Raw genomic sequence first — 26,657 nt, 5'->3', positions numbered from 1 at the left:
TACAGGAACCATGCTCACTTCCATGTTTTCTGTGATAATAATATTCTTGGAATTAAGAAAGAACAATACTCTCCTGAGGTGATGAGTGATGAGACAAATGCCTGGAAACAAAGAAGTAGATAACAGAAAGAGGAAAATAATTAAAACTACTATGGAGGTATAAAATGTATGCTTCTGCTTTATGCTAAAAATAAGCAAAGAACAAACTAGTTAGGATTTACATTAAATTCTCAGTAAAAAGGAAGTTAAAGTATTATCTCTGCCTAAAAATATATTTCATTTTGCAGATGGTTACTTTCCTATTCCCTGCCTTTCAGCCATGTGGGAGTAGAGTAAATGAGAAAGTAAGTGAAAAGCAATATAATGAAAGCTAAAAAAATTTTTGCCACAATACATTACCCTAGTTCTCATAGTTTATTGTTTTTATAGTCAGCAAACTCTTAAGATTTTTAATGTGAAAAGAAAGTGACACATTTCATTTATTATTATGCCAGTAGTTGTTCTGAGAAATGAAAAACTACACAGGACTGAGCCATTTATGATCTGATTTGAAAATCTCAGAAAAGTGTGATTTAGTTACTTGTATAATCTCTACTGTTTTTCAGAGCAGCCAATTCCTCCTGCTGTAGCTGATGTGAAATCTAGATGTTCCTAGGGGTGAGATACTACAGAAAAAAAGAACACTGTTAACTCAGATACGCACAATGTGAACCAGTCATTTTGTGTTATAGCTGCTCAGCAAGCAAAAAACCTCATTAAATAAATAAATAAATAAATAAATAAATAAATAAATAAATAAATAAGGTAAAGTCTCAGAAAATCTTCAAACTATTGCTAGGGTTCAACTGAGCAGAAAGGGGGTTAGACATTATGACTCTTGCTAACTATTGAGTTATGCTACCGGATTTTGCTGAAGTTCTACAAAATGTTCTAACTCTGATGAGTTTGATTGTAAAAACTCTTGGCTCAAGCATCAGTAATAACTACTAAAATTAAAGCCTGCTATACTAAACCTTAGGTTTGAATACAATGACCATAAGATTCAAGTGTGTAGGAAGAATATAAATGCCTTCAAAATAATCTGAATGTTCACACTGATACACTATTACTACTGAGAGAAGTATAGAATGCTTCTCCAACAACACAGTGGAACTGTTAAAAATGTTGTTTGTGATGAACAAATAGCCCTCAAAAGTTAAGCTATATCTCTGGCAAATTTATTTCCTTCAAAAAATTGAACATACTGTTGCTTTCATGCTTAAGAGAACATGTTATTCACAGCAGGACTCTAGTGGCAACCACTTTTATGTAACAATGTTCTGCAAAAGTGGCATATTAAGACATAAGTACATTGCTAAGAAACAGTAGTGTAGTAAATGTATGCACACAGAAGGAAAAAAGTTACACATAAAGCAGAAAATAAATCTAACATGCATATTTTCTAATTTAATCAGGTCAACAGTCTTACTGTGTTCGAGTTTGGGTGCATTAAAATGAAAGAGTGAGTTTAGTGGGTAGAATATAGAATTGAGAATCAGTAGTCCTCAGTTTTATTCTCTGTCACTTATGTGTCCTGTGACTTTGGGCAAATAATTTGAAAACTGCACCTAAGGTGGTTCATCTTTCAAATGAGATATTTACATGATTTATGAGGATGTTTTAAGGCTCAACTGAAAGAATATTTGGAAAGGCACAGACCTGAGAGGTACTACTTACTATTATGTTGCCATGGCCAGCTGTAAACATTTCTTTATCTTAAATATGGGGCCAAATTGTGACTGTCAAGTATGTCTTTATGCTTCCAAAGGTGAAAAACTATGTCATGTGTTTTGTTTTTTTTTTTTGTTCCCAGGATAACACTGTCTTCCTGTGTTCTAGTATAAAGCAGGAATTCTTTGTCATCTCAGGTGCCCTCTGGGACTGCACATGCCACCTTTTTGCTATATTGTTTTTAGAAGTCCTGCTGGATTAAACAGCACCCAGGAGGATACCAAGAAACTGAAAAGAAAGAAAAACCAAAAAGGCCAAATCTATGTTGCAAGACATTATAATAAAAATCCCTCTGCTTTAAATAACAAAAAGAATAAAAGAGTTCCCTTAATCAGGGTGTTTGATGATGAAGTTATAATTTGAGCAAATAAAAGGAATAACTTCAATGTCAGAAGATGCATTATTTTGCTAAGAAGAAATGGCTGTGACGCCATTAAGAGCAACCTCACATTTTTCATTGATAGGTTAAGAAGGAATTGGCTGAAGAAGCTTAGGTGAGCCACTGGATCACTGTATACTTGGCAGGGACATACAGATTTGTCGTGTCCTGCCAAGTACTTCTTTATAGACAAAAGTGTTATCCATTGTTAGGAGCAGGCAAGACAGTTCAGAAAGTAGAGTATGTGCTGCTTTAACTGAGCAGATGACAGATGTCTATTGAATTACAAATTCTCTGTGGAAAAGCATGTCCAAAGATTTGAAAAATTAACAGGGATTCTACCAGCTGGCATAGTCCAAGTTCACAGAATCACAGAATCATCTGGGTTAGAAAAGACCTTGAAGATCATCCAGTCCAACCCCTAACCTAACATTGACTGTTCCCAACTACACCATATCCCTAAACATTATGTCAAACCTGACTCTTAAATGCTTCCAGGGATGGGGACTCCCACCACCTCCCTGGACAGCCCATTCCAACGCCTAACAAACCGTTCTGGAAAGAAATACTTCCTGACATCCAGTTGAAACATTCCTTGGTGCAACTTGAGGTCATTACCTCTTATCCTATCACTTGTTACTTGGTTAGAGACTTATCCCCAGCTCTCTGCAGCCTCCTTTCAGGGAGCTGTAGAGGGCGATGAGTCTCCCCTCACCCTCCTCTTCTTCAGACTAAACCCCCCCAGTTCCCTCAGCCGCTCCTTGTACAACCTGTGCTCCAGACCCTGCACCAGCTCCGTTGCCCTTCTCTGGACACACTCGAGTCATTCAATGTCATTTTTAGAGTGAGGGGCCCAAAACTGAACACAGGAATCGAGGGGCGGCCTCACCAGTGCCGAGTACAGGGGTCAGATCCCTTCCCTGTCCCTGCTGGCCACGCTATTGCTGACACAAGCCAGGATGCCATTGGCCTTCTTGGCCCCCTGGGCACACTGCTGGCTCCTGTTCAGCCGGCTGTCAATCAACCCCCCCAGGTCCCTCTCTGACTGGCAGCTCTCCAGCCACTCCTCCCCAAGCCTGTAGAGCTGCTGGGGGTTGTTGTGGCCCAAGGGCAGCCCCCGGCATTTGGCCTCATTGAAACTCCTCCAGTTGGGCTCAGCCCATGGCTCCAGTCTGTCCAGGTCTCTCTGCAGAGCCTCCCTGCCCTCGAGCAGATCAACACTCCCACCCAACTTGGGGTCATCTGCAAACTGACTGAGGGTGCACTCGATCCCCTCGTCTAGATCATCAATAAAGATGTTAAACGGGAGTGGCCCCAAAACCGAGCCCTGGGGGATACCACTCGTGACCGGCTGCCAACTGGATTTAACTCCGTTCACCACAACTCTTTGGGCCCGGCCACCAGCCAGTTTTTTACCCAGCAAAGCGTGTGCCCATCCAAACCACGAGCAGCCAGTTTCGTCAGGAGAATGCTGTGGGAAACGGTGTCAAAGGCCTTACTAATGTAAAGGTACACAATGTCCACAGCCTTTCCCTTACCCAATGAGCAGGTCGCTCTGTCATAGAAGGAGATCAGGTTTGTCAGGCAGGACCTGCCTTTCATAAACTTATCCTGACTGGGCCTGACCATCCAGTTGTCCCACATCTGTTGTATGATAGTACTCAGGATGAGCTGCTCCATCAGCCTCCCGGGAACCGAAGTCAAGCTGACAGGCCTGTAATTTTCTGGATCATCCTTCCGAGCCTTCATATAAATGGGAGTCACACTGGTTGCTTTCCAATCTGTCAGGACCCTGGTCAGCCAGGACTGCTGGTAAATGATGGAAAGTGGCTTGGTGAGCACCCAGCCAGCTCCTTCAGCACCCTCGGGTGTATCCCATCTGGTTTTATAGACTTGTGCGTGTTTGTGTGATGCAGTAGGTCACTGATTATCTCCTCCTGGATTTCACAGGGGGTCATTCTCCCAGTCTCTGTTTTCTGACTGAGGTGGCTGGATTCCCTCAGTACAACTAGTTTATAGCTCCTGTCTGTGAGGTGGGAGACAGAAGCCTTATATAAATAGGTAGAATGAGTAAAGAAGGAATTATCACAGAATCACAGACTGGTTGGGGTTGGAAGTGACCTCTGCAGATCACCTGGTCACACCCCTGAGATCAAGCAAGGTGACCTAGAACCAGTTGCCCAAGACCATGTCCAGATGTTTTTTTAATATCTCTGTAAGAGAGAGACTCCACAGCCTTTCTGGGCAACCTGTTCCAGTGCTCAGCTACCCTCACAGTGAAAAAGTGTTTCCTGATGTACAGATGGCACCTCCTGTGTTTCACTTTGTGCTGATTACCTTTGTCAATGGGCACCACTGAAAAGAGACTGGCTTTATCCTCTTTGCACCCTTACTTTGGGTATATACATGTTGATAAGATTTCCCCTGAGCCTTTTCTTCTCCAGGATGAACAGCACCAGTTCTCTCAGCCTTTTGTCATAGGAGAGATGCTTCCGTCCCTTAGTCATTTTTGTGGCCCTTTGTTGAACTCTTTCCAGTACAACCCTACTGAGGAGCCCAGAACTGGACACAGTACTCCAGGTGTAGCCTTGCCAGTACTGAGCAGAGAGGAAGGATCACCTCCCTTGACCTGTTGGCAGTACCTTGTCTAATGCGGCCCAGGACACCATTGGTCTTCTCTGCTGCAAGGACACATTGCAGGCTCATGTTCAACTTGGTATCCACTAGGATCACCAGGCCCTTTTCTGGAAAGCTGGTCTCTAGCTGGGTGGCATGGGGTTGTTCCTCCTCCGATTCAGAACTTTGAGCTTCTCCTTGTTGAAATTCATGAGGTTCTTGTCAGTCCATTTGTCCAGCCTGCTGAGCTCCCTCCAGATGGCAGCACAACACTCTGGCATACCAGCCACTCCTCCCGTTTTTGTGTCCTCAGCAGACACATTGAGGGTACATTCTGCTCCCTCATCCAGATCATTAGTACAGATTTTGAACAAAATTGGACCCAGTATTGAACACTGGGGTATGCTGCTATTAACTTTATCCCAGTAAGACTTCATGCCACCGATCACCACTCTATGGAGCTGGCCATTCAACCAGTTTTTAACTCATCTCACTGACTGCTTATCCAGTCCATACATCAACAGATATGTATGAGGATCTTATGGGAGATGGTGTTAAAGACCTTACTGAAGTCCAGGTAGACAATATCCACTGTTCTACTCTTGTCTATCAGGACAGTAATTTCATCATAGAAGTTTATCAAGTTGATCAAGCATGACTTCCCCTAAGTGAACTCCTGAATACTGATGATTTTCTTGTCCTTAATGTGCCTGGAAATGGTTTCCAACATTAGCTGCTCCACCACCTTCCCAGCGATCAAGGTGAAGGTGACTGGCCTGTAGCTTACTGAGCCTCCTTGCCTTTCTTAAAGATAGGAATGACATGCACTTTCCTTCATCCTCCAGACACTACAGCTAGTTGCCACAATTCATAAAAGATTATCAAGAGTGGCCTTGCAACAACATCTGCCAGCTCCCTCAGCACTTGTGGTTGCATCCCATCAGGGCCTATGGACTTATGTATATTCAGTTTGCTTAAATATTCTCTAATCTGATCTTCTTCCACCGAGGATAGATCTTCCTCACTCCAGCCTTTCTCTGTGGTTTCTGGGACCTGAGATTCCTGAAGGCCAGTCTTGCAAGTAAAGACTGAGGCAAAGAAGGCATTCAATACTCAGCCTTTTCCATGTTCTGTCACCAGGTCCCTGATCTTGTTAAGCAATAGGATCATATTTTCCCCTATCTTACTTTTGTTATTTATGTACTTATAGAAGTCCTTCCTGTTATCGTTGACATTCCTGGCCTGATTCAGGTTCATGTGGGCTTTAGCTATCCTAAATTCATCCCTGGATGCTTGGACAGTGTTTTATCTGTATTTCCCCTGTGTTACCTGTCCTTGCTTCCACTCTCTGCATGCTTTGTTTTTGTGTTTGAGTTTAGCTCGGAGCTCTTTGCTGATCCATACAGGCCTTCTGGCATTTTTGCCTATCTTTGTGTCTGTTGGAATAGAATTCTTTCGAACATTGAGGAGGTGATCCTGGAATATTAACCAGCTTTCTTGGGCTCCAATTTCCTCCACAACCTTATCCCATGGGTTTCTTTCAGGCAGATCTTTGAAGAGGCCAAAATCCGCTCTTCTGAAATCCAGGGTTGTGAGCTTGTTTTTCACCCTCCTCTCTGCCTTGATGATCCTAAACTCCACAATGTTATGATCATTGCAGCCAAGGGTGCCTTTGATCTTCACATCCCCAAAAAGCCCCTCCTTGTTGGTGAGTATGAGGTCAGCATAGCATCTCTCCTCATTGGCTCCTCTGTCACTTGGAGGAGGAAGTTATCACTGATGCATGCCAAGAACCTTCTGGATTCCTTATGCCCAGATGTATTGTTCCTCCAGCAGGTATCAGGATGGTCAAAGTTCCCCCTGAGGACCAGGGTATTTCCTTCCTAAAGAGCCTGTATCACTCCACTGCAACATTCTAGTCATGGGTGCCATCCCCATGTTTCCCTGATCCCAACAGGATCATAGCTCTGCAACTATACACAGATCTTTAACTCATCATATTTATTACCCATAATTGTGTTCAGGCACTTTAAAGACACATCCCAGTATGTTTTGTTCCTGGGGAGAGAACAACTCCTGGAGTAGTCATAAGGCTAGACAAGCTTTGTCAGTTCTTTCATAGCATTCCAAATCGTGGCACCTGGAAGGGAGCAAACCTCTCTAGATGATTGATTGGGTTGACAGGTGTGTGCCTCTGTCCCTCGCAGCAGGGAGTCACCCATTATGATGACTCACCATTTCTTCCTGGTAACCTTATATGGTTTAGGGTTAGGTGAACCAGTTTCTCTGCTTGTAGGCAACCTGGCTTCTCTCCAGCTTTGAGGGCTGTGAACCTATTTTGCATTTGTAAGCCCTTAGGTGTGGCAGGAGACTACCTCTTGATACCAGAAGTCACCAGCTTCCATTCTTTGATTTCTCCAGAGGTTGCATTTATCATGATAGTGGGGGTTCTTCAGGCTGTTGAGTCTCAGAGAAGATCTTGTCTATCTCCCTTTCACCTTCTCTGATGATGACCCACGACACAGGAATTGTCATAAAGGAAATTCACAAATAGAGCACCCAATTAATCGCATTGTCATATCTTTGTGAATTTCCAAAGCAAAACCAGAGAATAATATTACAGGTGGAAAGAAAGGTACAGTTTCAAAATTGCTTAAGTGGAAGAGCCCCTTAAATACTAGTTGCAGAGCCCTACAACGTAGCTTACAGGTATACCTACATTGACATTGAATAGTTTTATGGCAGAAGTCAAGCTGTATTAAAATTTTATCCCCTAAAAAGTAGATTAAAAATGGCCATTCTCTTTTAAAGATTGATTACGCCAATATATTTAGAGTTAGTAGAATTTTGTCTTGTTTGAATTGGAAGAAAAGTGCCTTCTGCCGAGAGAGTAATTTTCAAATATCAGAATATGTATGATCTGAGATATTACTTAATTTAAAAGCGTTGATGTACTGTACTTAAATAAGTCACATCTCTCTAGGAATATCTGTAACAGATTTGTTCATCAAAGTTGCCTGTATTTCTTCTGAGAGTTCATTATATAGTCATGCTATCAGTAGTAGCAAAAAATAACTGGATGGTGGTAAGTTGGTGGTTTACTGGGGCTGTGAAGGGTGGATTAATTAACCATGTTAGTGAACATTTGAAATATTCTTTTTCTTTGACTGGCCAAAATATATGACTAAAAATCCTTGAACACGATGTAATCTTTTAAAAACTGTATTTTAAACCTTTGAACTGGCTTTCAGATAGAAGGTAAAAGACCTGCCAAAGCCCCAAAGATCTGGATGCCACAAGTTATAGCACTTATTACTCCCTTTATTTTGCCACTTCGTCTCCTTTACTATAACATAAGGTAACAGAAATGATGTAGGCTGACTTTGCAAATTCTCCTGAAGATCCTAAAAGCAGTCAGAACCAGAGGCAGAGTTCTGCTACAGAGGGACCGTCAGAGAATGCAGCAGAGATCCTCTACATACCATAGAAATTGCTCTCAAAATCAATTTATGAAAACTTGATTTTGACACAGGTGAACTTTTAAGATTTAAGGCAGACAAATTGCAAAGTAATATTAGTAATGCAGCTCAAGAGCCCCTGTATAGGAAAAAAAAGACCTTAAAAAAGAGAAGACAGCAACACAGAAGGAAGAATATTTTGAACTGTGGATAAAATGATATTAAAAAGCCTATATTCAAGTAATAATTAAAAAAGTTGTGTTAAGGAATAAAAAAAGGACATCCGATATTCTGATACAACTGATGCAAAATTAAGCCCATACGTTACACTGTCTGGAGAAAAATGAATACAGTTTGAAGATACATATGTCAGAAGCTAGTGCAGGTAGAATGAGGACTTAGCCTCCTGGTTTGGTTAAGAACTTCCTTTCACATAGATAACTTTTCTTTTAGAATACATATGCTCTGTTGCCTCTCCTTGTTCTTGCCTCTGGTTTTCAGCATGCTGAAAATACTGTTGATCAAAAGAAAATTTAAAGTAAAAGTAAAATGTATGGTGTGTAATGCTTTTCATCGGTCACAGATATAATAATCCTACAGGTGGTGTAGAATCTTTATGGCTAAAGCCTTTTTCATTAAAATAGTTGAGAATCTTCTCTGCAAAGTGAAGATCTTTGAAATTTTGTTTAAAGTTTTAGTGTTCCTGATAGAAAAACCTCCAGGAGAAGTGATTACTTGCCTTCCATGTTCTACAATCATTATACTAACATATCCCTAAATGTCAGATAAAATGTTATCATAAATAATATATACAAGTACGTATTTGCCTTAGATATCACCTTTTAAAATTCCAATACTCATTCACCACTTACATGAGAAAACCGTATCTCTTTGAATAGATGTTTAAAGCTGGCAGGCAGGGGGTTTCACTGGTTTCAGTTAAACATGAAATATAGTCAAGATATGCTTTCATATGCATTCTTTTCCTTAGTTTTGGTGTATGATACCAGAGAAAAATTTTTAAGCTTAAACATGACAGAAATATTTTTTTTTCTTTTTATCACACATTACATCATATTATTTTATTGCCTTGTGGAAAATAATAGAACAATCATATACTATTTTTCCCATGCTCACATCTTTTCTATATTCATGTATGAATATGATCTCATAAAAAAATTATTACTTAATAATGTACTTAATAATGTAAATACATGGAAGTAAGGCAAACTGTTTACAAAGGCTAGACCCTCCTTCATATATGAAACTTACCTAATAATAAACCACACGACTTTGCCAAGCTTTTGAAAAACATGTTGATCAAAAATTTTTAACTGTTTAAATAAACAAAAGCTACCATTAGATGTAAAATGTAGATTTTTAGGCCGGGCATTCAGTTTAGCCAAGTAAATGTCTCTGCCTCTTTCATAAGATTATTAATTTTATTGCCAAGTGTATTTAAAATCTCAAAACTTTTTTTGCCCCGCATTATATAATGAAATACAATGGAGGACAATATATGTGACTTATAACTGGCAGTGATTAAGATCAAGAACGTGGTCAGTTGTCTCAGTTGCTAGGCAGTAGCTTGTTAAGCCATGGAAATACATTTGATCATATAATCATATCCATAATATTTACCAAAAGTATACATCAAAAATTCTACAATAAGTAGATAAAACCTTAACTGAATAAACACTACACTTGTAGAGTTATTTAATTTAAGACTTTAAAGATCACTGTTGAATACTTACTAATAGATTTTTTAAAATACATTTTTTCTTTCTGGCATGTGTTATATAACATTGCTTATTACAGGTCCACCATCACAGAGAAGTGTTAGAATTTTGCTTTAATAAAACTGAACTGTTTCCTCATGACTTTAAGCTTGCTACAGATGAATGTCCTTTCATCAGAAGTCTGTGTGATCAAATCTGCTTAAGTCTGTTTCTCTGATTCTCCACCCTTTCGTGTGAAAATTTGACAGGTGAGTAGCTAACAATGAACAGTGGTCATAATACATGTTTTAATCATGCTTGCCATTCAGATTGAAATTTCTCTTATTACAATGTCCGTGAAGATCCTCATAGAACCTCATGGGAATTTACATATATATGGTATAAATTTGACCTCTGTGTAAACCAGGAGTTCTATAACATAAATAAACATAACCCATTGCTTGCAGAGTGCATTTTTGTTCAGGGAAGAACCTGTTGAGCTCTTGAATGAAGAAGCTTTCCTGGAAACGTTTCCTATGTCTAAAGCTGTCACTGATAGTCACCTGAAAAAAGATGAAATTACTAAAATATTTCCTAGCACTATTGTCCTCATGGTTAAGGGGAAGAAGACAAAGGAATTCAAAGCAAGTTCCTACATGGTAGCTGTCTGGAAAGGTTTCTGCATTTCAGAAATCTCATGGAACCAAAGCATACCTTAGCATCAGCTGTTCCAGATGATTAAGTTGAGCGTAACTTACATCAATAGGTACAAAACTATTGAAGAATGTCAGGTATAGTGTGTGTAGATTAAGTGACAGCATTCTTCTAGGTTCAAACTTTACGAAAACAGTTTTAGCATAGGAAATGTGCTTTTGAATTGATACCGCACTCTGCAGGTGTGTTTCATTTAGGTGGCACATGCCACATGGCTGATTTTGATAGAGATGGGTATATCTACAATGACAATTAAATTCACCAGGGAGCAAACTCAAGTGCTGAACCCTTGTCCATCCACACTGCTTCATTGTCATCTTGCACACCATAAGGCACCAGGGGAGAGACAATTGCCATGGGCTGTAACCCAGTTTCCTCTAGAGCATGGCTAATCCTAAACAGCATGGATGAGATCCAGTCTAAGACATTTGGCCTATGGATGAGGGACTGGTCCTTGATGTCTTGCATTCAGCAGTGTGGAAATTAATGTTACAGCTGTATGAGACCATCCACTCCACTTCTTCTACACAACTTCTTATAGCAGAATCATGACATATTTCTGCAAAGAGGAAATGCAGATTAACTGTAATCTTTTTCTTCAGAAATTATCTGGACTTTGCTCAGAAATTAAAGAAAGAAAGTTTAGTTTTCTCTTCCAGGAAATAGAACATTTCTTCTGTATTTCTCCTTTCCTTTCAGATGGCTTTGCCCTCACCCATTAGCCCCAGGACACATAAAAGTAAATTAATTATAGACATATTCTGAAAGTATTGTTCCTCCTATTCTCAGTCTCTGTAGAGCTCTGCTCAAAGCCCTTGATAGCTAAATCAAAAGTTCAGACTCTGCCTGAACCCCACACTACTTTCTTAAGATAATGTTGTGGGTTAACTCTGGTAGGCAGCTAAGCACCACACAGGTGCTTGCTCACTCTCTCACAGTGGGATGGAGGAGAGAATTGCAAGGGTAAAAGTGAGGAAATTTGTGGGTCAGGATACACAGTTTAATAGGGAAAGCAAAAACTGTGTTCTTAAGCAAAGCACAATAAGAAATTAATTTGCTGCTTCCGATCAGGTAGGCAGGTGATTGGCCATTTTTCAGAAAAGCAGGGTTTCATCACGCATAACAGTTACTTGGGAAGACAAGTGCTGCAACTCCCAGTGTTGCCCCTTCCCCCCTCTTCCCCCCAGCTTTTCTTGCTGAGCATCATGTCATACGGTGTGGAATATCCCTTTGGTCAGTTGGGGTCAGATGTCCCAGGTGTGTCCCCTTTGAACTTATGCACATCCCAGCCTGCTCACTGACAGGTCAGCGCAAGAAATGTAAAGGCCTTGACTCTGCAAACACCGTTCATAAACAGGTAAAACATCAGTGTGTTATCAACACTTTTTATCAAAAATCCAAAACATAGCACCCTACAAGATACTATGAAGAAAATTAACACTATCCTAGCCAAAACCAGTAGAGATTTTTTTTTTTTTTTCTTCAGAGATAAAATTCCCATTCTTCATACACAGTTTGTGGTCCTAAAAAGCAAATGTGCAAAAAGTCAAGGTGATTCTTATATCCATAAAAAGACAGCATATTGGATGGATTGAAGGTGGGCAGTAAAGACATTTGATTAGACATTATATGTAGAGTTACAGGGATAGCATTATAGAAACAATAATTTATTTAGAATGCATGAAAAATGAAGCATTTTTTCTGTAGAATTTATATAAATAACCAGCTGTTACTGAGGTTATCTGTGTGAGAACTTGTTTAAACATTGAATTAAATGAAAATACTTTGTAGGAGAGACAGTAGAAGAAAACAAAACAAAAGAAAGAAAAGCTCTGCTAAAGCATACCAAAAGCCTTTTGAGGAAACAAAGGTGAAATCTCTAATTGAGGAAAATATCCTGGCATGGTCCCAGTTGACCTGGTTAGCTACACTGTTCTCTAACCAATGTGAGGTCAAATAGAATATTATAACCTTAATGATCCATGCCTGAAGGAAAAAGTTAAAGTAGATTTCATCAGAATGAGGCTGAGGCACACAGTATATAAGACAAATAACAATGTGAAAACGTGATGAGAGCAGGAAGGAAAAATTCTCCTTGTGAGGTGCAGGGGTTAACGTGGCTAAGGAGAACCTATATTTTCCAGACTTTGGCTGGCTCCTTGAGCTGCTGTGAAAGGTCTGTTCAGCTGTTAGTAGTCTTTTGTATCCATTCCAGTCTAAGGCAGACAACATAGGGAAAGCACAATAAGACAGAGTTTGTAAAATCAGACTGAATTGCAGAAGCTCTGTATTGGCTGATAGGCCAAGCTAACAGATCATCATCTGATATGCTTAAATGAGAATGAGCAAAACACTGGAGGAAGCATTCAGGTATGTAAACACTAACTATCCTGGCTGACCTCTAGCTGCCATCCCAGAAGAGTAGGGGTCTTCCTGTAGATCTTATGTGACACCTTCTAGCCCCCTGGGAAACTATATCTCTGAATGTTTCAGATGCCTCAGTGCATGCTAAGTGCATGTTGCTAGGTATTTACACAGCCGAATCTCTGCCCAGGAGACATAATTTAGAGAGTAAGACTGTCTTGCCAGTAAAATAAGAAGTTATTTTTCCACCTGTGATTTATGGCTTTGACGTTTCATTTAACCTTTTTTTTTTTTTTTTTTTTTTTTTTTTTTTTTTAAATATCACCAGGTGGTCTACATTCATATAGATTGATGCTCCATCCCATACCACATAGAAAATCTCATTTTCTTGAAGTATTTTTGTATATTTGGTATTATATTTTCTGTTGCCATCAAACAATTAAGGCTGCATTGACTTCAGTTAATTATTCACCATATATATATAGAAAGCCATGGTTATTTGTTGATCATTCTTATTCTCAGTAATTTCTTAGGATATAGCAGCTGAAAAGATTAAGTTACCTGAACTCAAGAGTTTTGTACCATGAAATCTAGAATATTTTACTTAGTCTTTAGCTGCAAAAGTTAGCACACATTTTGTCACATCTGCCAGTTCTGGATGAATATTTTGAATACTTTAGCTCATATTTTCATGATGGCTATTAGCTCTGAGGTTTTTGGGAGGAGGCAGCTGAGAAAGCTCCTACTTTCTTTTAATGCATCCAAAGGAAAGCAAACATCTTTAATTTCTATACTAATTTGAAGAAAACCAAAACCCAATTACAGAAAATACTGACACATTTCTTCTTTCCCTTTTCACCCTGTTTCCTACTCCATGTTTTTTTCTTTTTTTTTGTACTGTTCTATACATTTCTTGGGTGTATAAATGGGTAAGAAATTTAAGTTCTAATTGTTTCTTAGAGATCTGTGCACAGAAGGAACATATGGCCATATGGTTTGTCTCTGTGGCACTGACACTCAGATTACAAACTCTTTATAAGGCAAGTGAAATGAAATGCACAATCTTGAAACATTTGTGAGATTTCAGAAGTATCAATATAGTGCAAGTTGTTCCTTTATATTTATAAATATACACACCCACATACACCCCCCTCCAAAAATGTCTTCCAAGAACAAAACCTCATGGTGACCCAAAGAGGCTGGGAAGCAGTGTGGTAGTGTTACCACATTATGGCTGTGACTTCTTTCACAGTAGAATTTGCATAAAACACCTCAAAGAGATGGTTTTTCATTTGTCTTTCCACTAGTGTTCCACTGTAGGTAGAGGTCTTCTGCCTTATTATAGTTATGGGTGGGACAAGTGGATATACGTTCATTTCAGAAACAAAATTTTGATAACAACGTAAACATATTGCTTGTATCATAGAATAAATAATGCAGATAATCGTGTTTCAATGACTGGACTATGCTTTACTTGTCTAGCAAGTTTGGTCAGTTTTACAGTCCAAAAAGCTTTCAAAATTAAGCTTAAATGGGAAATTTTTATAGCAACTTTATGGTGTTTCATTTCTAAATTACTGCTCATCTTTCCTCATCCAAACCTGACAGATGACAGGTAACCCCAGTGAAGGCTGTTAGTTGTAAGCCAACTAGTTGAATATTTTGCAAGCAATATTAAAGAAAGAGAAGAAAATATTGATTTTTTTTTCACTAAAAATGGAACTGCAGAATGTTCCTGAATGTAAATTGCTCTCAAGAATTAAATTAGCAATTCACAAAAAGCAAGAAACATTATTTCTGACCTCATTACAATAACAAAGCTATCTAATTCTTCTACAAGTCTATGTGCCAGAATCTAATTTGGCTGTCTTTAATCTTCTGAGATAAAAAGGTTTAATATTTTAGTAAACAGCTTATAAATTATATCAAACAAAAAATCTTCATGGAATTTTACAATACTCTTGGTTGATCTCTCTTCCATGCTTTCTGTCTCAAGATAAATCACTTACAGTCCTTGCCATGGTGTTTTCACACCTCAGCAAATGATACATACGTGCATTTTGCTCTGTCAAGTTTGTACAATATTGGGGGGAAATAAATGTTTTCCTTTGAGTAAGAATACCCTATCCCCTATCTGCCTCTTTTTTTTTTTTTTTTTTTTTTTTTTTTTTTTTGTGCTCACACTAGGTAGACAATCAGGAGATATCTACCTCAGAGAAAACTCTTGAAAACTATTATTTCTCAGAATACACCAGCATCCTTTTGGAATATATTTGGAACATTCTTTTTACAATGTTTCATATTCCCTTAAATAGATGTGTTACAAATGAACTAATGTTACTCAGATATTTACCTGGATGGGTATGTGAACAGCATCACTGAAGGATATGAAAATTTTGGGTGACATATATGCCTACAAGGTTCACATTTCAAAAGCCTCTTCTTCGAAACTGAATCCTATTTTATTTTTGTTTGATTGTTCTGTCATTATGCATTATTTATATTATGGTAAAATCTGTGTTCTCCAATTAAGATTTAAGTTAGACACTGGCTGAATAAGATTTATTTCCAGTAAAAAATGTTTTACAATAAAATATAAAAATACAGCAGCAGTGATAACATTAAACCAGAATGGGAATCAGAAGCAAGCAATTATGGTTTGCTTGCTGGCAATGTCTAAGACATAATGATGTACCTTCAAGACAGTTAGTAACTTGGGAAAATGCTGGACAACAGCATTACTGTTATACATTGACAGTTCCTGATAATTTACACCTACCTTTCACAAACATCTGTCTCAAGATCAGTTTTTAATACATGTTGAAACATGCATCTAAAATACTGGAAAACTCCTAATGTTGCAGAAATACTGAGAAAGAACAAGTCAGAAGATCAGCTCAAATGCGGGCCAGTATTCTAGATGATAATAGTTAAACAGACAAAAAAATCATATGCTAAATGTGGTACTGGGTTGATGAGGAGCCAGGCAACAGTCACCGTGATAGAGTCAGTAGAGCTTTGCAGGAAATAAATTTTGTCAAACAAATCTGATTAAATTAAAAATTGACTGGATGTTATCAACATAGTTAAGACCTCTGTTAATGGATAAGCAAGAAAATCACAGGGGTGTTTTGTTGCTATATTTGACCCTGATGAGATTGATTTTGGAGTACTGCATATATTTCTGGTATGCATTCCTGTTGCCTATCCAAGACAAAGTTAATTGCAATGTTAAGTATCTTCGTAATTTTTTTTTTTTTTTTTTTTTTTTCTGAGAAAGGCATAAAGCAATCTAAGAATGGGAAGCTCACTAAACAAAATAAGAATGGAGGCACATTTTTAACAAAAAGACTGAAAATATGGAGATCCTGTCAAGGTGGTGGGCTCTCTATCAAAACAGAGTTTTCCAAGAGATGTGCTTTAGCTAAAAGTGCAGTTTGCAATAGGTAAATTGAAGCAATTGGATGCAGTTGGGCAGTAACTGTAGAAATTTAGTAGCCTATAATATACATGAGCTAATAGTCCCTTGTGGTATTAAACATAATCAAACCATGAGAGGTAATGGTCTCATCACTATAGCTTACCTATTTACAATAAAATATCTTGAAGAAATTGACTAAATTTTAAATTAAACATTTTAATACAGTTCAGTCAACAGTAGAATTCCTACTAGATACATCCTTAAAAGCACTGACACACAAATAAAAATAATAATAATAAAAAAAAGGACTTGAAATGATATTGAATTGATACTGAAAATTACAAAGCAAATACTCAAAACCCAGAGGTTCGGGGTTTTTTGTTTGTTTGTTTGTTTTGGTTTTTTTGTTTGTTTGTTTGTTTTTGTTTTTTTTTTTACTAAATCATAGATTAGCAATTGAATAGGGAGAATATGATCATTTATGCATCTATAAAAAGTATTATTTTAATTTCAGGTTTTAAAATATTTTTTCTGAAGTAATTGATTTACAGATTAATGTGCCATGTGTATTTTTGTTCAGACACAAAAATTCAGAGTGCAATCCAACACTTGCTGAAGGCTATTAGAATTCATCCATTAGAACAATAGGCACTGTATCAAACATAGAAATTAAATAAAGTGACAAATAATAGGGTAGGAGGAAGCAGTGGAAGAGAAAATTTAGAATAAATACAATGGATTATGGCTACAGTACAATTACCATGTGTGTGTGAAGGTTTCAATATTACACCAAAAGGCTGTTTGTGAAAGACCTATTATGAATATGACATAAATTTCTAACTTTTAAAAAATGTATCTCTAAAATTAATAAAGTTGCATAACCATTTACAAAGGAAATACATACGTGACATGTTATTACAGCTGTCAGGCAGGTGTCGGAACATACAATTCCAACAATTTTGTAATGTATAAAATAATTATTGAAAGTAGCTATGAAATAACCCCAGGAATTACTGATTGAATACTATTTGATCCATGCAAATATTTAGAATTGAAAGGTGAGATGTATCAAAATAACAGCAAGTATCTGAGTATCTGATAAATATTCCTTCTTTTCATCAGCGAAAACATGATCCTTAGTGCCATGGGATTTGTTAAAAACCAAATGTGGACCTATCAGTTTCCCATTACAAATATAAGGGATAGATTTACTATAATCCTTTCAACTTAATTTGAATGAAAATTCTCTTCCACTTTTCGTTCTCACCCCTCCCTTTTCTTGGAAAGACTAAGACATAAAGTAGAAAATAGCTGTGTAAACAGGTTCCGTTCATTTCCTACTTGGAGAGACAGAGACTGTCTTCTCAGAATTTGTTCTCTCTCCTTCATGTTATTGTGTAAAACAAGCAGGAGGAAAAGTAGGACAGTCTTTTGTAAAATTATTATGACATTTTAGAGCCCCAAGGCCACTTTGACGGCAATTTATATCATTGGATTGAATGAATGGTTGACAGCAGAAAGCCATAATCTACTGTCTAATTTTCTGGAAGCCCACCAGCTTTCAGCATCTTAGTTCTTCCGCTCTTTCCATTTCTTGTAATTAAGAAGAGATCTATCAGCTCCAGCCACACACCACTGCCCTCCCTCCCCTTCTCTGCAGTACCTCTATCCAGCAGCTTGGTTCACTGTAGGAACTAGAGATGTCCATTAAGAGACCAATGAAGCCACCTTTTTCCAACCTATCCCAGCAAGGATGGAGGACACTGGGCTTAAGTTATAGGAAATTAAGAGTGTGAGTAAAACATAACAGAGAAAGCATTCCTTCAGTAGAATATATCCTACTGTGGAGGCATTCTTGGACTGTGCTTTTGCTTCTGCTATTACAGCAGTTAGAAGCCTGTCTTATTGCAAGTAATAAGCATGCACATCAATGGACATATATACATATATGTGTACGAATGTGATGTTTGCAGTTCCAGACCTACGCTGGATGCCAGCAATACAGTGAACATTTGGCCAGAAAATAACAGGAAGATGATACTGATAGAGGAAGACCAGGTGAACAGCAGAGTAAACGTGATTAGATTATGAAGAGCAAAATTCAAGTGATTGATGCAAGGGGAATAATAATGACCCCAAATGTCCAACTACTTAAATTCAGAAGAGACAGCAATTTCTTTAAGTCATCCAGAGTCACTAACATCATTCTCAGCAACATATTCCTTTATGCATTCAAGAGCTATTCAAATGTTGCTCAGTTATAACTTATTTTGCTAGCTGATTAAAATGTTGAGTATTAAAACTGGCAATGGTTCAACCATCACAGTTCATTAAATTACTTAGGAGATGTGGACTGCAGTAGGAAGGCCCATGTGGTAAAATGAAATGTTCTATTTATCAAATCATACCCTGCTGTGCTATTCATTTAGTAATAAAAACTTTATTTTCTCCACTTGTGTCCTCTCTTATTAATGAGATAAAAAGCACAGTCAGTTTATTGGCTTATATAAATACCTGAACAATCAATCAAAGGCCAACAAAATATAGCTAAAGCTCTGGGGGAAAAAAAAAAGAAGTGTTTATTTTTGGAGAACTAAATATGTTCCTTTCTATAATTTCCTGGACGTTGTAACCTATTCAGTCTTCACATACGCTAAAGTGATGAAAATCCAATATCTGACAAAGATAATTCTAATGATATAAGGAGAAATGCATCTTGTGCAGCACCGATATGTTTGTTTTGCCTCTTTTCACATGATTTTGCCTTGGTGAAGACAGTATGATAAATACCTTGTGTTAAGTCTGCACAAAGAAAAGCATTGAGAAAGCTAATCACCATTTTGGACACAGGTCCTGATCATGAGGCAATATATATGCTATTCCAGTTCAGACTAGTGTCTCTGAAAAGCTATTCTTTTCACTCACACATTAGCACCTGGAACAGATTTAGTCCTACAAAACTCCTATCTGGGCAAGTAATTACCTGTTTGGGCAAAGCAGCTAAAAGCAGAACCAGTTATGTCCATTCCATAATCAGATTTTTGAGAGTGGTTAAGTCAAGGGGAGTGGGTGCGTATAGACTGCAAGTGCCTCATGTTTGATTATTTAGTAGGTTATTTAATATTAAGACCTCAGTAAATATAAGTAACTTCAGAATCTTAGAAAATTTTGCTTTCCTGTTCACAGTTTTATCATATCTCTCTGGAGTGTAGCCCTGCTGACCAGTAATGCCATATTGCCATTGCTAGTCACATGTGTACTGGCAAGGATTTGGTAGTGGGGGGCTACAGAAACTTCTAGAAGCTTCCCCCATATCCAATAGAGCCAATGTTAGCTGGCTCCAAGATCGACCCGCCGCTGGTCAAGACTGAGCCCATCAAAAATAGTGGCAGTATCTCTAGGATAATGTATTTGAGAAGTAGAAAAAGTTGCTGTGCAATGGCAACTGCACCCTGAGAGAAGAGTGAGAATACATGAGAGCAACAACTCTGCAGACACCAAGCTCAGTGAAGAAGGAGGGGCAGGAGGTGCTCCAGGAACCAGAGCAGAGGTTCCCCTGCAGGCCGTGGTGCAGCCCATGCAGAGTGGGAATGTGGGGTTGTGGTCAGTCCGTAACACCTCCTCTCTGGTGCTCCTTCATGCTTTTTACGTTCTCTAGTGTGGATTCTCCACAGGCCACAGTTCCCTCAGGAGATACTCACATGCTGTAGCGTGGAGTCCTTCACAGGCTGCAGTCCCGATATCTGCTCACTGTGGTGAACAGCACCTGAAGCTCCTCCTCCCTTCCTCTTCTCTGACCTTAGTGTTGCTTCTGCCGTTTCCTATTCTTTTTGTTTCCTCCTCTTCGTTCTGTGGTGTTTTCTCCCCCCTTTTAAACGCATTTCCCCGCGGCCGCCCTGTGCCAGGGCTCGGCCGTGCCCTGCCGTGGGCGGGCTGGAGCCGGCTGGAACCGGCTGTGTCCGGCACGGGGCAGCCCCGCCCGCGCCCCAGAGCCGCCCTGCGGTGTCCCCTGCTAATTCCTTGACACTTGCACCCAGTACATTTGTTTTTCTGTAAAATATAGGCCTAGATTAATAGTAATTATTTAACTGGACTATTATATTTAATTTATACCACAAGTAAGATGTAGGTTTTATATCTAATGTATGTTTTCTTTCTGCCATAACAAAATTTTGAGCAGAATAATAGAACCGAGAAAAAGTGTATAAAATTTTGTCTGGTTTTACTTCAGGAATGCCTGCAGTTTATCATGGTAATAGCAGTTGCTGTAACAGTCAAATAAGTAGTTAATAGAGATATGATTCCCTCATAAGCTTTCTACCTCATCTACAGGGTCAAGCTTTGAGGTACAATAAAAAGCAAACAGTTATGAAGGAAAATATTCTACAAAGGTCATAAATTGAGAAGCTCATAGGACATTAGAGAGCCTCCCATTTTCCAAAGTGTCCCTGGTATTCCTAGCAATAACTGTACCTCTCAGGTGATGAAGACAAATATCTAACTCATTTTCTAGGAGAAAATATAGAGAAATGCAAGTACAGCAACAATAATAGCCAAATGAAATAAGCAAAATAATGCGAACAGATCTTGGGAACTACAGAATTTTTAAACCTTTTTTTTTTTTTTTTTTTTTTCAGTTTATGTAACAGCTTCCAACAGGACCTTATTGCTGTCCCATCTCTCTCCAAATTTAAGACAATCAGAAGAGAAAAAAAAAAAAAAATAAAAGTTACACAGGGACTTGAACTATTAGCAAGAACACATTCAGACATAATCCAAGCTGTCCTATTCAGTGAAAAAACCTTCTACAATTTTTTTGGTCTAACCCCTGCACAGGGCCCTGTGGCTGCTGCCTCCCTGGCTCCAGTTTCAGCTGGAGTTGACCCCACTGAGAAGGGGAGACCCTCGCCCCTGCCCCCAGGCACTGCCTTACAGACCATAGGCCTTTGTGCTCCTGGGGCTGGTGTGGCTGGGGGCCACTGCACCCACTGAGAAGAAAGCAGAGTACATTAAGGAAGTGTATAAAAAGAAATTCAAGCAAGCACCAGGACTCAGAAGGAAGAGGTAGCCACTGTAAACATGATACTCCTCCTGGTGAAGACCATGAGGATGCTGGTGACTTCTTGTAAATATCCCCTCTCATCATCCTTATTTAGGATGACTGTAATGGTTGACCTTGGGGTCCAGAGGGATGGTGGAAAGATAATACCAATTAAAAGACGTAGATATTTGTATTTTTTCCTATATAACAAATGTAAGGATATTTGTAAGTTTTTCTGTATTGATTTTGGTTATGAGTGCCAGTATTATTCTAATTGAACTAATAAAGCTGGGTTTTGTATTTTGATGAGACTGTGAAGATTTTAATTAGGCTAATTAATTCTAATTATTTGGTCTACAATACATAGTGTGGTTTTTGTCGATAATGAGATTTTGAGTGTAGTGAGCTATGTTTGCACTGTAGGGCAGATGATCACTGTGGGGTTTACAGTTTGTAGATGTTGAAGTCTGAGACTGGTCTACTTCCACAGAGCAAAGAGAATGATCACTTTCTCCTGTAAAGCCATTTTTCTATTGAAGGAAACGGGTGGTTTGTATGCCAGGAAACTAAGGTGTGCAGGAAAGAAGGGACCATACTCTAGCACATCACTTAGGTTTGGACAGAGTATATGCTTCAAGGGACCACCAAGGAACACACCTACCTCATGGTATTGCACATGGCTACAGAATTTTATACAGGTCAAATGACAGGCACAATGCTGAATGGTGTAACACTTTTACTTTTTTTTTGCTTTGGGTTTTTAGCACCACCTGCTTAAACAGATAATCTGAAGTTACTGATTTAGTACTGATACATTATGTGGAGTTTCAGTGAAATAAATGAAGCAGCAATAGAAAAAAACATCACAGTGAAAAACTCTTCATTATTGATAAAGTTGAAACAAAATAGAAACAAAATGCAATCTTTATATTCACATTACACTAGTACTTAGAGGTCCCAAACCAAAATGAGATCTCATTCTCTCGTAAGTGGTATTTAGGTAAAGAGGAAGGCAATATTTGTTCTAGACAGTTCATGCATTTGTAGGAAAAACAGAAAGTACAGTTATAGGGTGTAAGGAAGAAAAATATTTTCTATAATTAGAGATACCTATAGATAAGAATAACTAGTTCATCATTTTATATAGGAACAGCAGTGACAGAAAGATCACTGAATAACTTACTGGAAATCACACAAGCATTAGAGTAAAAAATTAAATTCCAGTACTTTGGACTTCTAGCCCAGTGGCATAAACAAAACATACTCTGCCAGTTTGCTAGTGTACCTGTACAGTATCTGTTATTGATGCATTGTTCCCCTAGGATTATACACCACTCTCTGAGTAACACACACACACAAAAAAAGGTTATTCATCTTCCTAGTAGGAACTGTGTTACCTAGCCTGAAGCTTTAGCTTAGGTACTGTCGGTATGACACTGAATCATGTTATGCAGGGTTACTCTATGTTTTGGTGTACTGAACTGCTCTAGGATCAGGTAGATGCTGAATGACCGTGAGAAAGAAAACTTCCATGTATTTCTAAACAATCTGGCTTTGTGTAACATTATGGGCAGCATATCTGTATATATTTTAGATGTCAGATATTAGGATGTCAGCAAATCACTATTATCTGGTACTGGTTTTATAAACGGCAAGCTTTCCATTTCTTTGCTGAACACTGCTAATTGTTTTGCCACCTACTTTTTCCTACATCATTTGTTTTATCTACTTGTAATGTTCTGTCTTGCATCAAACCGAGTAATCATAAGTTAAAACCTCTTCTCAGCTTTACCTACTACTGCAAGTGTGATCAGTTCTCAAGAGGGGTGGGGAGGAGTGCAGTCACTGAAGATATCCTGAGGGAAGTAGGTACGAATTTAGATACCTGGCTGAGGTTAGTTGATGCCTAGGTAGAAACGTATTGGAAAGCAGAAGGAAATTTGGTTGCTTAAATATATACTTTTAGGAACATTTTTCACAATAAATATTGTAAAAATATAGCCTCCCATTGTTCAGAAGACATGTCCTGCAGGTCACACTTCATATGCAGAAGTCCCGTGCAGATACCTCAGATTTTGATGGGGTCCTAGAGACAGAAGCTTGTATTTGGGTGTCTGAATTGTACCTCAAGTGTTTTAACTATTTCTTTTCAGTTTCTCTCACTTGACTATGTGCTGCAGCAAGGTAACATTACTATCCAGAAAGCAGGGATTAATGTTTGACCTGAGGTGTTTCTGGGGAGGATCTGGTACATAAACTCTACGAGAGTGGTTTTTCTCACTGGTGGAAGTGTAGGCAGGAGATTAAAGGGAGAGAAAGCATAGCTGTTGGTGTATCAGTATGTAAGAGAGCTGTTGATGGTGGAAAAAGGCCCTCATCTGTGTGAGGGAATCTCCACATGGAAGGGATGAGAAGAAGATAGCAGGCCTTGCCTTAGCAGAGAACAGTAAGATATGATTTGGTGGGTCTGGGATGTGCAAATCCATGTTTCCTTTTTTTCAGAAAAATAAGAGTTTGTTCAGAAAAAATAAGATTGGTTTTGCATCTTGGCTCCATCATTTAGTCAAACTTATTCAAACCAAGCTTAAACTTCTATTTATAAGAATCAAAATATTCTTAAATTTATGCTGTTTTAAAATATCCATCTAAACTATCAAATGTCCTTGAATCAAGCGGGGGTGGCACCAAGCCTGAAAATAAATATTCATTAGATATATTTGGGAGGCACTCTTGCTATGAAGATGCATTTTAAATCTTCCAAATGAATTTAAGAATGGGGGAGAGACAAATTCAGCCAGAGACTAAATTAGACTAAATTCATATGGATTCTTATTAATAATAGGAAAACTTATCAATTAAACTGGGTTAGTGCAGTAAGGCTCACTAATTTACAGATTTCCAGGTCTATGAAAAGACATCAGAATTTCAGTATTATCTAGTTATTTTCCAGTTTGAGATTAGAGGTTTCTCTTATTAAAATAGATTACTGGCACATTCTTTCAGTAGAAAATGAAACAACAGAAATGATAAAGAAAAAAGACGACGAAGGTGCTTCACACCCAAGTAAAGAATTCGTAAAAGATACTCAGAAAAAAACCCACACAAGCAGTGAAGAGGGAGGGTTAACACTGTGTCGCACCATAAAGTTGGAAGAAGAAATATTGAGAAGGATATATAGCACAAGGCTTGATGAAGGGTGTCTAAACTGCATTGCGTCTGATATTATGCATCTGATACCATTCTGAGCATGAAACCTCAAAAGGCAAAAATGTCATACAGGCTGATAAGCCAACAGAGATTTTTCAGTGGCAAGAATAAGAAATTCAAGTGACTGGATTTTATGAGCAAACAGAAAATGAACCTTACAAAAGAACTGATAGCTTCTTACGTTTCCCGAATAATTACTAAATATAAACACCTACATACAGTCAGATAAATAAATGTTAATTCTTCCCAAAGCATCTAGAAGATGTTCCATTATACATGGGAACATATTTGTGTTGTGGTTTGAACTGAGCTGGTAGCAAATCACCACGTGGCCAGGTGTTTACTCCCTACCCACCTGCCCCTAGTGAAATAGGGGACAAAAGAAGAAATTTGTAGATGAAATAAAAAAAAAAAAAAAAAAATTACTCAAGTAGTAATAGTCATCCAAACCAGGTAAAATACAGTAGTGGCTCATTGAACGGCGACCAGTACAGAGCCTGTCCCCAGCAGCAATCCCACCATACCAGAGAAGCTCCGCCCAGCTGATCTGGAAACTGAAAACAAAACAATGCGTTTGAGGACAGGCGTCTGACTATATGCTGAGCTTTGACATCACATGACATGGAATCCATCAGGATCCAACCCTTCAGATGTGCTCCCTCTCAGCCCAAGAACAGTTAACTCTATCCTGGCCAAAACCAGGACAATTTGCTACTCTGCTCTAATACATTTTATTGTCCAGTGCCAGAGTTATTTGTGTTCAGTGATAAAGTTACTTGATGCATTGCTAAGAACTGGCAATAACAGAAGCTCTTAAAATGTGACCCCAAAATATTTGTAATTCATTGAGACTAGAAATACATTTAATTTGTCTTGACCATTTGTCATTGTGAGATACCTTCTTGATGGAAAGCTATAGGGTGCTGTATTATTTAGCAGATCATTTCAAGAGAAGATAACAGGAAAACACTTTATATGATAAAGAGTTATAGTGAGCAGACTGATGTAGCAACAGGGCTGAGAGGTGTTGGAAAGCAACAAAGTTTAAAAAAAAAACTGTAGAAGAGAAATCTTATGGCTTCCTAAGTGAAACTTACATCAAGCCTAAAGTGTTCTAAAAGTGATGTAGAAAGAACAATATTTTTTTCCCTTCAATTTGAGACTGTTTTATGTTTTGTAGAGAAATGAGATTAAGTGAGAAAAATCCTAATGCTCTTTTTTTTTTTTTTTTTTTTTTTTTTCATACATTTTCTTAAGCTCTTCTCTATTCAAGTTTCAGCCACTAGGGTCCCAGTTCAGTTGCTTCAACATTGCCATTTGAGATGACCAAGAGGATCTCAGCATCTGCATGTGTTGGCAGTTATAACAACATGTCTATGAAAAGTTGTGGACAAAGGTCTTACTGACATACAGATGAATGTCTGACAGAATATCCTATAGTATCTCTAATTATGGTATAAACCTACCTTTAGAGAATTAATTAAGCCCTATATCTCAATTGGCTCTAGTGAGAGTTTAGACACATAGTGAGCTTATAGATACCTACATAACCGGCATATTTAGGTATCTTAATCTCATTCTGAGCCCCATTTTGACTGATGGTTTTGGATTAAATTCCTAAACTGGTGTAAGGAACTTTTTGGACTTTTAGTATGTCTCAACATTGCTGCCTTCACGACGACCACTTCCTGACTCAGCATAAAGGAGAACATCTTGAAGGAAACACACAGTCCCCGACAAAAACCACATCCGCCCTAGACGTGAACATCAGCAGTTGCAGCAGTCATCCATCGAGCTGTGCCTACACGTGAGCCGGGTGGAGGGGAAACCGCAGCGAGACAGATCGGCCCCTTGCCAGCACGACCACCATGGACACCCGGGCATGAGTGCACAGAGGACTATGGGGTGGCACCTACAACAACGAGCCCCGTGGAAATGGGCGGACAAACTGTGGGGATGGGGACTATAA

This window comes from Athene cunicularia (assembly GCF_003259725.1).
Source record: "Athene cunicularia isolate RWA chromosome 3 unlocalized genomic scaffold, athCun1 chr3_part1, whole genome shotgun sequence".
NCBI lineage: Eukaryota > Metazoa > Chordata > Aves > Strigiformes > Strigidae > Athene > Athene cunicularia.
The sequence above is the reverse complement of the archived record's forward strand: the minus strand, read 5'-3'. Positions refer to the sequence as shown.